At 38.3% G+C, this 15,318-nt stretch overlaps 1 protein-coding gene across 1 annotated transcript in view; it reads right to left on the bottom strand.

Moving 5' to 3' along the window:
- LOC307133598 (craniofacial development protein 2-like) overlaps positions 1 to 15,318 on the bottom strand; it is a 1,416,430-nt gene that overhangs the window by 604,781 nt on the left and 796,331 nt on the right. The gene's annotated exons all lie outside the window — the stretch shown is intronic.

The raw sequence follows: 15,318 nt of genomic DNA, 5'->3' as shown, positions 1-15,318 counted from the left end.
AAAAGTTCCTTGAGGCACAGCTGACAGCCTTATTCTATACGTTTAAAATGTGTTGTACCAGAAAACCTTTGAGGGTTTTGAAGAATACGCACAATACCATTAAGGGGAATAAAGTGTTTGATCAGAGCAACTGAGAAAATCCCTCAATTTACTGCCAAAGACTTGCAAGATGACCTGATGAAAGGAGGAAAAACATAAGAAGAACACTAGACAAGCATGGCCTTCAGGTTGGGACATCTTGCAGAATGCCACTCATGACCAAGAAGAACATAAAAAGCTGACGTGAGAATATGCTAAACTTTATTTGGATAGACCTGTGGAGTTCTGGAAGAATGTTTTATGGAGTGATGTGACCAAACTGGAATTTCTTGGTCCCTTGGATCACTATGTCTGGTGCAAAAAAGGCACAGCTTCTGAGCAGAAGAACACCATCTCCATGGTCTAACACGAAGGGTCCAGTCTTGTTATGAGGGTGCTTTGCTGCTGCAGGAAGTGAAAATCTTGACTGTGTGAAGGACATCATGAATTCTTTAAAGTGTCAAGCCATTTTGGCAAAGATGGTGATGTCTTCGGTGCAGAGACTGAAGCTTTGATCATCAATGGACTTTACTGCAGGACAGCCATCCCAAAGTATACATCCAAATCTACTCCAGCTTGGTTCAGGGATGAGTCGTAGAATGTTCTCGAGTGACCTGTACAGTCTTCAGATTTAGATCTCTTTGAAACTATTGGGTGGAATTTGAAGAAAGCAGTGGTAACATGAAAACCAAAGATTATCATTGACAGAAGCTTCTAAGCACTTACAGGCAGCGTTGATTGGAGGTTATAAAGAATAATAGATTCTGCAATTTTTTAAATTTTTTGTGAATTTTTAGAGGCAATTTTATTTTTATTTTTCATAATTCTCAGAATCACTAAAATGTGTATTAATAAACTTTCTATAATAATTTACTGATATATATATATATATATATATATATATATATATATATATATATATATATATATATATATATATATATATATATATATATATATATATATATATATATATAAATCATACTTTTACATATATAATATACAAATATACATACATACTGTATATATGTCTTTTCAAATATATTTTAAGGTAACTTTTACTAACATTTTATACAGTGCATATTTACACAAGTGATGTAATTTGGGTGACTGTACATGTTTCAGTTCCTAACTGTATGTAATTAAAGTATATATTATTGTTAATATACTGACCAATTTGAGCCATTCATTTTTTGTTCTGTAAAACAAATGGATATTCATAGACGTTCGTACAAAAGTTCGTACAAAATTGTCTCTGCAGTAACTGTCCTATAATAAAGGCACAGTGTGACCAACACAAACACAAAACACCAAGACGCTAAAATGACACAATAAACAATAATAAAACAACATTAAAGGCAACCCAAAGTTCATAGCTGATAACACCAATAAGAAACTAATTAAAATCTAAACAATCATAATGGTTTTGGAGAGGGATTGTCTCCTTACCATACAGGTACATACTATATAACGTGATTGACACTTACTTATAAAACATCATTTTAACAATATACTTTTACATTAAAACGCAGTCTTAAAAATACTTTGACATTTTAAAATATAATATTCTGCACTGTATGGTTAGGTAATTAAGATAACTTTTTATTAACATTTTCAACAGTGCATTTAAATGGATTTCACGTGAATTTTGCTTTATTTTTTTATTTTTTTACTAAAAGCCATGAGAAACAAAATCAGGATTTAGATGCCCAATATGGACCAGCACAATTAACATTAAAGAGAACAACAACAAACTTGTGTGTAAAACTCAATAAATAACAGAGGTTAAGGTCCATAACGCGCTGTCATATGTCCACTATACTGCAGTAAAAGAAAACTCATTCTGCTGTGGGAAACTTAAGAGATACCACTAGACTGCAGCACATGAGCAGATGTTTATAACACTGCAGTGTGTGTGTGTGTGTGTGTGTGTGTGTGTGTGTGTGTGTGTGTGTGTGTGTGTGTGTGTGTGTGTGTGTGTGTGTGTGTGTGTGTGTGTGTGTGTGTGTGTGTGTGTGTGTGTGTGTGTGTGTGTGTGTGTGTGTGTGTGTGTGTGTGTGTGTGTGTGTGTGTGTGTGTGTGTGTGTGTGTGTGTGTGTGTGTGTGTGTGTGTGTGTGTGTGTGTGTGTGTGTGTGTGTGTGTGTGTGTGTGTGTGTGTGTGTGTGTGTGTGTGTGTGTGTGTGTGTGTGTGTGTGTCTGTGTCTGTGTCTGTGTGGCGTGTGTGTGTTTTTCTATCCCGGTGGAGACTTCAACCTGAATGCACATTCATGGGGACTCGTGTCAACGTGGGGATCTAAATTGAGGTCCCCATGAGGAAACAGGCTTATAAATCATACAGAATGAGTTTTTTTGAAAATGTAAAAAATGCAGAAAATGTTCTGAGATGGGTAGTGTTACTGTAAGGGGATAGAATATACAGTTTGTACAGCATAGTATGTCTATTTAAGGTCCCCATAAAACATGAAAACACAATGTGTGTGTGTTTGTGCTCTATACAGCCTCTATGTGTGTATATATGTGATAAACCTTTGTGGGATAATGAAGAACTGTGTGTGGTTTAAGGTGCAGCACTGCACAGCCTGGAGCTTTTTACTACCAGCCTGCCCATGCAGCAGAGAAGCATTGACATTTGTGGTGCATGTGCATTTGTGCATGTGTGATTGAACAAGGAAGCAGAAGGTGAAAAACAAAAGCCTGTCAGAAAGATTTAGATTATACCAAAGCAGAATGCATACACAACATACACCAACAATCACACACCCGCGTTTTGTCCTCAGTTTCTTTTTCTGTCTTAGAAAGACATTAACCATTCAGTCAGTTCTATCAGGATCAATAATAGAGTTGAAAAATAGATGAATAATTGAATAATTCAACAGATAACTGAAGCATTCTCATGTTTTATGCTTTGCTATTCATTCTATCTGACAGTGAAAGAAAGAAAGAAAGAAAGAAAGAAAGAAAGAAAGAAAGAAAGAAAGAAAGAAAGAAAGAAAGAAAGAAAGAAAGAACGCACACATCCGAGGCGCACACATACAGAGAGAGGCGCATTTATGATAGCAAGTATTCTCGTAAACACAGTCAGTTATGTCTTAAAGGTGTAGTATGTAAGAATGATAGTGGTTGAAATGGGTACTGCAGTCCGAATTCTAAATATTGTTTGCCCCGCCCCCTCCTCCTCAGACTCGACGCTCATGCGGGTTGCCAGTTTAAAGACACACAACAGGAACGAGTGAGTGACTATGGAAGCAAATAGACTTACACGCTGAAAGTTGATGAGTTAAAATTTTTGCGTTTTAATGTGATTCCGTTCATAGAGATTTTTAGATTAATGTCAAGGCTTTTTAGGTCGGGTAGAATCTGCGATCTCTGATCCAGTTTGTTCACTGGCTTCCATGGCAGCAATACACTGTGTTTTACGCCACCTGGCAACCTGTGTTGTCGAAATACTATTGGGTAAATTGGCAACGTGCGTTATCACACAGACCAAAACAAACAGACATTCCGACATGGAACGCGCATTTCAAAGTTGAATAACTGGCTGTAGTATTGTTTTTCGGAGAAACGCGTATGCAAACTCAGCATGTTTCCTAAATATCTGCAAACATATTATAGTATTTTTATGCTTTAGTACAGTCAAAAAGTTACATACAGCACCTTTAAGTGACGTGGAGAGTTGAGAAAGAAATCGGACGTGTATCATTATACTGGATCCATTAGCTCTTAAAGTGACACCGTACTTAAAGTACTTTTTTTAAGTAATCAATGGAAAGCAAAGTCCCACCCACCCCACCACAATTTTCTTCTTGCTGATCCGAAAAATTATCTAATGCGTGACTCAAAAGCCCCAGTATGATCCGAACCGTGAGTTTTGCGATCCGTTGAAACACTACTATCAGCCAGCGCCATCTAGAGTTTCATGAAAAATATATTTTGAAGAATTTGCCCAATCTAGTTAGACTCTGTAACAAAGTTCACGTCCAGGGAAGGAGCCAAACGATGAACGTAACTTTAATAATAAAACAAACGAACAACAAAACGAAAATAAGCGTCAGCCCCTCACGGACGACTGCGACATATAAATAAAATAAGGCAGTGGCTATTTGCACTAGATTCTATTTACGCTCAGTGAAAATACTTAGCATATTTTCTTAGCGATAATTGTTATTTACATGCTGATAATTGCTATTCACTATAAGTGCAAATAGTGATAGATGTTATTTACACTAAGTGCAACTAGCTGTAGATGCTATTAAGTGAATTAGCATACTAAGTGAAAATAGTGATATATTCAATGCTCCATGTAAAAGCAGTTCTTTACAATATGTGTAAATAATAATTACATGCACTGTATACTTTATTTTGACAGATACATACTATTTGCACCTCAGTATTGTTTTACATTAACAGAATGCAATAATAACATAGAGTGTAAATGATTATATTTATTAAAATTATTAAATGGATGCTGCCTTAACGGGACAATAAAAAACACCTAGCTTACATCTACCCAATAAATGCTTTTATTATTATTAAACATTTAGTTTTGCACATTCTTTCTATTTTTAGAAAATGTTCTTAATTTTTTTAATTAAAATTAAATGCCTTTCCGAAGTGATATGTGATGGAAAAGGGGAGAAGAGCAAGCTCTGCAAAAGGCGGATTTGAACGATTCGATCGCGTCAAAATCTAGATCCTTGAGCCTTCCGTTTTACTCACTACAGCACTGAAGACATTGAATACGTGCGTCTTTTTTAATCTTATGTGGCCCAACCAGGCATTGATAGGTGGAGCTAATGCGGATAGCACTTGTCAACAAGGCATGTTATTTGCACTTGATGTAAATAAACACTAACATAAAGTAAACCATCAACATAAAGTCCAAGGCGTTTCTCTCTTGTTTTGCACTGTTGTCACTCCTCTTTTTATTTTTCCGGAGCTCCTTCATGGAACTCAAAACCGGTGTGGCGCACAGGTGATGCTCATTAACACTCACACCACCGGCCTCGCTCCGTTCCCAAGGCTCTCGGCCCCGCCCTGCTCCCCACAGACTCCATTGACTTTCAATGTATGGACAACAAACATAAATAAAGGGTGGGTAAATTATGACAGAATGTTTTATTTCTGGGTGAACTATCCCTTTAAATAAAATCTAACACTTGTAGGTTATCATTGTGTGTGTGTGTGTAAATTGAAGCAGACAAGGCTTTAAAATATATAGTGATAATATTTCATAAAACAGCTTTAGCTAAACGCATAAATCTGTCATATACTATTACAGACCATTTTCCGGTGATTTGCTCTTTAATATAGGCTTCATCCAATTTCGCTTTCACTGAGCTCAGGCTTCATTTTGCACACATATACCAAAAAGGCTTGGCCACTGGCAGTATGTAATGAAGGATTCACTTTATGGTGGCCTCGAGATTGAGACCCTCTGAGGGTCTTCGTGATCGATCCACTCCAGTAGAAAGGCCACAAGAGGAGGAGCGGGCTAGTCTTTCACTTGCTCATTCTTCTTCTCTCTCCTCTTCCTCCCTCCCACTCCCCACTAAACTGCCTCTCCCTTCTTCTTTTTTTTTTGTGTGTCTATTTTTAGACCCCTGGTGGGGAAACCCAATACATGTGTGATAAAAATAACACACAGTGCTGTTGACTGACCTGAAATCTCCATTCACGAATGGCCTAAAATCTGCATTCAAATCTCCTACGAAACAGTGCACTCTCAAATATCACACAGCGTGACATTTGAAACCAATCAAAGGGCTTTCACAACATGCAATGATGACAGACATGATTTTAAATGTGCTGGGGGGGAAACTGACACTACCGTGGGTGAACATTTACGATTGTGTTTGAATGATAGCCATATTCACTCACCAAGAAAAATGCTAATTTTAGAGTTTGATTTATAGACTTGGGACGATCAGAGAATCCCCAGCGTTCCACAGAGAGATAGCCCGCAACCATCCCCTCACTATCATGTCGTTGCTGTGACAACCATGACTTCAAAGAGGTCTCATCAGAGAGAGGCGGGAAGTAGGGGCGAGTTAAAACATGAAATCAACAGAAAGAGAGAGAGAGAGAGTTAGAGTTTGATGGAAGAGGACAGGGGAAGGCAGGGATGCAAGCGGGAGAAGCTCACAGTCCAGCCAGAGCGAACCGAGAGCGGAGAATGCACAAGTACCCAAGTGAAGATTATGCAAATGAGGACACATATTATAGGGACATGTATAAATGATTGGAATTCATTTATGCATATATATGGATAACTCATAATGATATAGGCAGCTTGCACAGGGAAAGATGGATGGAGACAGAACAAGAGCAACAGGGAGAAAACCATTTTACGGAGGCTGCAAAAAAAAAAAAGAAGTATAAATAATTTTTCAAAAATTATTAAAAGTGATGTGTGTCATTTCTGCCCTCTAACATAAAATAAAATACTAAAATATTAAAATAAATACTAAAATACAATAAATACTAAATCAAATAAAACAGGTTTTCTAACAGGTTTGCCTAGCACCTTGGTTTAGTTCCCCATAATGTAGGGTTTCCCAGGACACACACACACACACACACACACACACACACACACACACACACACACACACACACACACACACACACACACACACACACACACACACACACACACACACACACACACACACACACACACACACACACACACACACACACACACACACACACACACACACACACAGTGCCTAGTATTTTTTTTTTAATCTAAACTAGCATTTATCTCACTTTTCTTTTCCCTGAGAGAACAGGCAGTCCTGAAATCCCATAGGGAGTTAATTATGAGCATAATGAGCAGTTATGATACATATACACAAGCTGGGTTGAACACTTGCCCTGAAAGAAACACACACACACACACACACACACACACACACACACACACACACTATTTTACTCACTTTTCTGAGTTAACAAAGTTTTTCGAAAGGTTTACAGTTAAATAAAAATGAGAGACAGGAAATCCCGTTCAGAAGTGGACTTATAAAAGAATATGGGCATTTTTTCATTCTTTTATGCAAGTGAGTTTGCTATATGCACTCATGTAAATATAGTGCATGGAAATGATTAAACGTGTTTGTGTGATGCACTGGATGTTTTTAGGACTGTTATGTTTTGTGGCTGTGACCCAGTTCGGGGCAGTGCTGTGCCTTGATGTTCAGTGTGTGTGTGGGTGTGTGTGTGTGTGTATAGCCTCGAGCTGTCCAGCTCTGCCACATCTGTGACAAAAATCACTGGAACTCAAGTTTTGAGGACTTAGTTCTGAGATGTTGCAAGATATCTTGAGTTGTGTTCAGTATTTTGATACTCTGATATCCTACCCAAAACTGACCACTTTTGATCTAACACAATTGACAAAAACATAGGAAATGTGAGAATTGCATTTACTATATTGAAATATTCTCCCCCATTAAACATTGCACTCAGAGAAATGATGAATGGGACTGAAATATGTTAAAACTCCAAAGCTCCAATATCGAGAAGCCTGATAAAAGCGTTTTTTATTTATTTATAAAATTTATTTATTTATTAGGGCCCAAGCACCGATGGTGTTGGGACCCTATTGGAATTGCTCGTCTATTATTCTTCTTCTCCGAATTGAATCACATTTTCGAGGGCGTAAACATGCTCGAAAACTCATGAAACTTTGCACACGCGTCAGAAGTTAGGCGTGGCAAAATGTGTTCAGAAGTTAGGGGTGGCAAAATGTGTTCAGAAGTTAGGCGTGGCAAAATGTGTTCAGAAGTTAGGCGTGGCAAAATGGCTCGATAGTACCTGGGAGCAAAATCTGAAAACCCAACAGGAAGTGAGATATTTTGAATAATCTTCATGTTTGGTCAGTCTAATCTAAAGGCCTTGGTGATGTTAAATTATGAAGATCTTGAGATTTCGCTGAAGGGCGCGTCCGTGGCAGCCTGACAAAGTCTGATGTTTCGCCATGAAACAGAAAGCTGTTGTAAGTCAGACATACAATGTCTGATCTGCCCCAAACTTCACATGTTTGATAAGAGTCCTGGCCTGAAGACATCTACAAGTCAGTATTCAATAGCCAATATTCAGTTAGGCATAGCGCCACCTGCTGGCAACAAGAAATGTCATGCTTTACACTAATTCAATCCCATTAACACATTTAAACATGTCATGAAGTACCAAACATGCTAGAAACACGTGACGAAAATCATTTAACGCTTGGCTAAGTGCTAATGTTTGCGATTAACCCCACGAAACAGGAAGCTGTTGTAACTCAGGCATACGATGCCTGATCTGCCCCAGACTTCACAATGTTTGAGAAGAGTCCTGACCTGAACACACCTACATGACATTAGGCTATTCAGTTATAACAAAAGCGCCACCCACTGACAACAGGAAGTGGTGTGTTTAACACTGTGATGCACTACTAGCAACATGCTAAAATATGCAATTGAGTGCTAAACATGCTAGCAAAAGCTTGCTATTATCGTCATGAAACAGGAAGTTGTTGTAACTCAAGCATACAATGTCCAATCTGCCTCAAACTTCACATAATGGCTGCGTCCGACACCTGGAAAATGCTGCCTTCGGAGGACACATTTCAAGGCAGGAAGGCACCAAGGCACCAAGGCATGTCCGAATCTAATGTTAGCTTCACTTTCTGTCTCCTGAGATACCTTCATCTGATCGATTTTTGAAGGCAGCATATTTGTATCCTTTGCTGAGTTTGATATCCCACAATCCTGTGCTTTCTATTCTGTGACAGTTGAGCTGAAAAAAAAGATGCCGTCCAAAAGTTCAGTTTGCTGGGGTTTTTTTTAATGTCATTTCTAGCGAGAAAGTACTAATGTAGTAATTAAATATTTGTTTTGTTCTCACCAAAGCTCTCTTTATTTTGCTGTAGATCATTAGCCAGTTACACTGCCTAAGAAGTCTGTCCGAAATTAGTTTTGTGAGGTGCCTTCACAAACGCTGCCTTACAAGCCATTGTCTGATAAGGCAGCGAGGCAACGAGTCAGCTGCCTAGGTTTTCGGACGCAACCGATATGTGCCCTGGCCTGAAGACATCTACTTCTACATCTACAACATTTTGTTATAGTCATAGCGCCACCAGCTGGTAGCAGGAAGTTTGGCAAATGACTGACGTAGTCCTCCTATTTTCATATTGCATATTGCCCACTGTTTTCCTAAAGCCACCGGGTGGCGGTGGCATGAGTGTGAGGGCCCTTTCATCACTGCTCACAGCTTTAATTTATTATTATTATTTTATTTACATTCATGCACATCCTCCAGGAAGATAATCAATCAAAAATGCCCCTTTCCTTGTGTCATGTTGAGTATCTGAACAAACCATCCTTAATGACAAGAAGAGCAAATATGCAAACTATTGGAAATTTGTTCGGCAAATATCTCACCAAACTAAATAATAATAATAATAATAATAATAATAATAATAATAATAATAATAATAATAATAATAATAATAATAATAATAATAATAGGATGTACACTACTGATCAAAGATTTTGGGTTAGAAAGAGTTTTTGTTTTGAAATAAATTAATACATTTATTGAGCAAGAACATGTAAATTAATACTGTACATTAATACTTGATTTCTGAAGGGTCACTGAAGACTCGAGTAATGATGCTGAAAATTCAGCTTTGATCACAATTTCATTTTTAAAGGAGCTGTATGTAGGACTGTGGCCAAAACTGGTACTGCAATCACTTTCAAATTACTGTAGAGCGGTGTATCCCCTCTCCCCCTCCCCTGACTCGAGGTTGCCAGCTAGGCTGCAGGATCCAGCAGGAAGGTAGGCTGCTACACGGAGCTTTCAATGGCAAGTGACGAGTCGTACACAGTAAGTTTTTTTTCTTTCTGTTAATTATGTTTATGCTTCAAGAGCGATGTTTTGTGAAGTAATTATGAATCGCAAAAATTTACTTATGGCGATTAGCCAAATATAATCGTAAATATGAACGATCGTATGTGACATTCCCACATGAAAAAATACTATAGTAAAATTACAGCAAAGCTAAATAACATTAGCAATGGTCATACAGGTCCACTTGCAGCATGTTTTGTCCACTATATATGCGAAGAACGAATGAGGAATAATTTTTACCGAGGTAACGTTAGGCTACTGTCTCAAATACGTTTTCACATTGCCATAATAGGCGTGCTAATGTTGTTTTCCTCAGCGTCCCAGCATAATGACAGAGAAACGGGCTCTGATAATGCATTACTAATGTTAGCAATGACGACTCGCCGTTTTTATTTACCAAACAATTCCTTAACGTTACCTTTTCAATTCAATGACCCACCTCCTCCATCTGCGCTAACCTAACGTTACTTTGCACGAACATGCATAACTTTGTTCGACTGTCATGAATATTTGAAATGTCCATTTACATTAAGTACAAGTTAGCCAAACATAGATGAACCTTACCTGTCCAGGAGAAAATTAGCAACGTTTGCATCAGTCTTCAAATTATTCTCCGTTTTCAGCCGTCTCCATCTTTCAAAGGCATCTCCTATACAAATCCTTGTTTTATTTCGGACACTGTCACAACGTTTTTCTGATTCATATCGAGGTCGTTTAGGTTTCGTAAAGTTAGACATTGTTTATCCAAAAAGTTTGTAGCTGCAGCTGTGGTAACTAGAGCAGAGCTGGCAACCCGAATGCAGAAACACTACTGACTTCCTGATTGGTAGATAGGTGGAGGGTGGCGCTTCAGGCCAAAACACAACATGTCAACATCAACATCAGTTGAGGGCTGCAACTTCACTTTTAAAATGTCAATATCTTGGCCGGGCAACCGTTGTCAGTGATATAAGTATTTGAAATTAACATGATTTCTTAATGTCTAGTGACATATCAGGGCCATTTTATGATTAATTGAAATACATTTCTTACATACAGTTCCTTTAAATATATCAAAATATAAAACAGTGATTTTAAATTGTAATATTATTTCACTAAATTACTGTTTTCTGATTTTAAGATATTTACATAGCATGAAGGTTTTGTTTGTCGAGAACAATGGGCAGCTTTACTGCTCAGGACAAACCAGTAACCCATCTCAAAGAGGGAAGACATGTCTTTTAAAACCAAGAACAGAATAATTTCTGTAAGTTAAAATATATATTTGTCTTGTGGAATATATGTAAATATATTTAATCAAGTATGTGCATCATCGCAGACCTAAATAAAAAAATATATAATCCCTCTAATAAGAAAAACATACAAAAAGTATGTAACGTGTGAACTGTAGAGAAATAGAGAGAAAGAATGACATAAAGAAAGCAATGTAGTTAAATTCAGTCAAGGATTAAAAACGATTATGTGGAACAAGTCTTTGTTTGTTTTCTCATACAGTTGCTCATTACTGTCAGAAGACTACCGAGTGCAAAAAGACACACTGGTGCACACAAACACACTTAGAAACTAACAAATTACATAAGCCCCTTTAGGTCAAAATACAGGCACAATCTGTTCATATTAGCTACACTCATACGGGGCTGCTAATAGTCTTGTTAGGAGAAACAGGCCCATTTATAAATTAATTTGACTAATTAGGATACTAAGGTGAGTCAGGAATGAACTAGGAAACGCTTCAGTGGCCAGCAGTTAAAACAAGCCTCTTTAATTATCACCTTGACTTTGGCATTAGTTATATTTCAGAGCATATTATTACCTAGAAAATGTCATAACTAAAGAGACATTTAAAATTGCCATACACCTACTCACTCCGGCTCCCCTCGATTATCAGACAGAATTGAATGTGCAGCAGCTTAAGATGTCAGATCACAGTTTCTCGATATAACAAAATGTCTTAAGGCCACAGCTTGCCATTTGTATCTAATGATGTTTGGATTGCATGTTTGGAGCAGTTGTGTACTGCCGGCACGACTCGGCTTTTATCTCATGTCATTAGAGCGTGTAACAGTTTATTTTCCTCACATGTTCCTCATATCTGACTTTTGACAACTCATTCCCAAAAGTGAGAAAAAACGTTGCGACTGTTCTGGTCTTTCATCCTATGGTTTCTCTTAGTTACTTATGCTCATTTAGACTGAAGATTTCAGATGAATTCTGGCAAATCAACACTTTTACAGTCATCGATGGTAATGCCAATTTACTTGAATTTGCAGTATGAAAACAGACAGGATATAAAAAAAGCTATAGATGTGTTAATTTCTTTACATGTTCATGTTTCATGATTTATTTTAAATATTTTTGGTGATGATATTTTTAAATAAGGAATTTCAATTATTTTCAAAAAATACTTAAAGGCACACTATGTAGTTTTTCCGCCACTGGAGGTCACCTATTCAAAACAAGGGCAAAGATTGATGACAGCAAGATTGAACGTGGAATCTTGGGAGTTGTAGTCTTCACCTCACAGCCGGTGGAAAAGAATTGGGACAGAAATCATGTTCATGGATGATATTATTAACGTTACTGTAGTATGAAGCAGAGCAGGGCCGAGTGCTGTGGGAGCGCAACATGGCCTCTGGAGCGATTGCTAATGAGAGACAAACGCGACACACGGATGGAGAGCAGCGGAAGTTTTATTATGCCACAGTCGGGTAACACTAGCCTGGTTTTACCAGACTCTCGTACATTTCATTTGTACATAGAGTCTGGCCACTCTCCATTGACAAGCGTTTACTTCCTTGAAGGCGGGAACTCTGTTGAAGTTTAAAACTATTGGATCTGCCAAGAGTCACTCTGGATCTGCCTAACCAATTGTTAACGTTTGGTCGTGACGTATGTCACGCGCAACGCGCCGTTCGCCTTTGATTCTCACATTAACTGTGCACACCACCTCAGTGTCAGTGATAAAACCTCATGCATTCGGATTGTTATTTATTCACGGTGGAGAGGAGAGTTTTGTGATCGGAACGCGCTGCTCTCGTGGTGCATATCTCGTGCAATCATAACATGATTGTATGCTGTCAATAAAATGTCATATGCCTGGTATGATAAGAATAAATGCTGCCGTGAATAACAGCCCAATTCAAATGTTTACGTGCTTTTCTTCTTTTATTTTTTGAGCGGTGATGAAATATTTTGCTCTTGTAAACACTTGCCAGTATTTAAAGAAATACAAGTCTAGAAATGCAAATTACAGCTGATGCAACCGCACAGTGCTCTGAAGGGGTCTATAAAGGATATAAACAGTGAGTTTTGAAGTGATATATTCTTGAAAACTCAGAGATGTGGATTCGGACAGCAATTACATTACCACACGACCTTGGTTATTGTCAAAAGCAGTCAATAATTCAGCCTGGGTTTTTCTCGCGGGTGGTGGGAGACGGACGGCTTCAGCCAACTCCTTGACCACTAACGGAGCAAGCTGAAAAATACTTTTCCCGGACCACAACATCAGCAGTACAGCAGTGATTGTTCTTGCTCCGTGTAACGGGAGTTTGTTTGTTCAGGGAAGAAGGAGGCGGGAACCGGCAAACGTTTAACAACTTTTAATCAAATAATAAACACAAAATGAAAGTAAAAGCGGCAGCCCCTCACGGACTGCCGCGCACAAACACAACATAATACAACTTAAAATCCAGGCCTGGTCCTCTCTCGTCCTTCACCGGTGTCGCTTGTCCTTTTATGCCTCCGTGCTCCCTCATGAGAGGACTCGAGACCGGTGTGTCTCAATCACGCACACCGGTCTCGCTCGCTCGTCCACCTCGCCACACTCGGGTTTTAACTTCTGGACATTCGTCAGCGCTGCCACACACTCGCATCTTTCTCCGCCGCCATTACTGAACTACAACTCAAACTAGCGCACGACATCAAGGTCATCGTTCTCAGCCACTCCCTCTGTTCGCTGATTGGACCGGTAAAAAATTGTTCGGGCGAAAACCTAAGCATATACAGCAGTCCCAGACGTAGTACTGAAGGAAAATGAAAATTGAGCGGAAGTACGTAGGAGGGCGGAGCCAGGCTAGGGTAACACAGCGCTGTTTTATCATATTAGATACATTTGAGCGTGTTGAAAATTAACGTTACTCTATGTACTCTATGACTCTATGAGACACTTGTTGCACACTGCAGTAAGCTAGATCGATATTACGATATCATATTAATAAATGCTGGAAGGCTTGTGCTGCTAAATGGCATGCAATTAATTTTAAAACATATTGTATGATGGAGAAAATGCTGTATTATTGTACAATAATTAGTTTTCGGTCTATAAATGTATCAAAACAGTTGTTCCCTTGTGTCTTTGGTGTTTCCATGGTTTCTACAAAATACAGTAAAATCAGAAATCGAAGGTAAGGCAGGTATGGCGTCACTGATAGGCAACACACAGACACAGTCCGTGTCCTGGTTAAAATTGCTTATTTCTCTGGATTTAAACATTCTTGGAATCATCTGGTTTAATTTAAGTACACAAGTCAACAAATATATATATATCACTGATCTAGTGGTTTTTTGATATTTTAATTAAAAAAAACTTACATATTGTGCCTTTAATCAGTGACTGGTTTTCATTTTTGAATTTGAAAGTAGGCTAAATATTGTGTTGAGGTAGTGTTTCATTTCAGCTATTTTATATACATTTCTACACACTGCATTGTTTTACATTTTACAAAATGTAAAATAATACAGGATATGCAACGAGAGGCAATATAGAAACAAAACGTACAGTAACGTGTTATGTTTTAGAGATGTAAATTAAATTACATCGCGTCATTATTACCTGCCCAACATATTATCCAGCACCAGTGCGCACACATATAAAGAGATTCCCCCTGTCAAGCTGCCCCAGTTCAGCCTGAGAGCGCCCCACTGCTGTCAGTTGTGGCACATGCGCTGGATAAATTTATCCACCACTTTGGAGTTTATTGGTATATTTAATACGCCAAGACAGGCGGGCCATATTTCCTTTGTATGTTGTCTGCCACGGAGGTTCTTGACCTAAATATGGCTGTAGTAGATTTAATAGGAAGAGGGCTGTGTAATTGGTTGTCATTCCGATTTATGAGCTGTTGAAAGTCTCAGTTTGGGAATTTCTTGTAAGGAAGTGTGGAAATGCTGTCCCCTTGTGGCATGGTATGAGAATGCCATAATATAGGCTGTGGGCCTTTTATTTGTAATTTCATCACCTATTATTACACTGGAATTGTTCTAAACAAACAGTGGAATCCAAAAGTCTGAGAGCACATTGAAAATATGCGATTCCATCCCATTTTTTAATTGGGAAATGA

The sequence above is a fragment of the Gobio gobio genome (assembly GCF_949357685.1).
Source record: "Gobio gobio genome assembly, chromosome: 11".
NCBI lineage: Eukaryota > Metazoa > Chordata > Actinopteri > Cypriniformes > Gobionidae > Gobio > Gobio gobio.
This window is presented reverse-complemented; position numbering and strand designations above follow the sequence as displayed.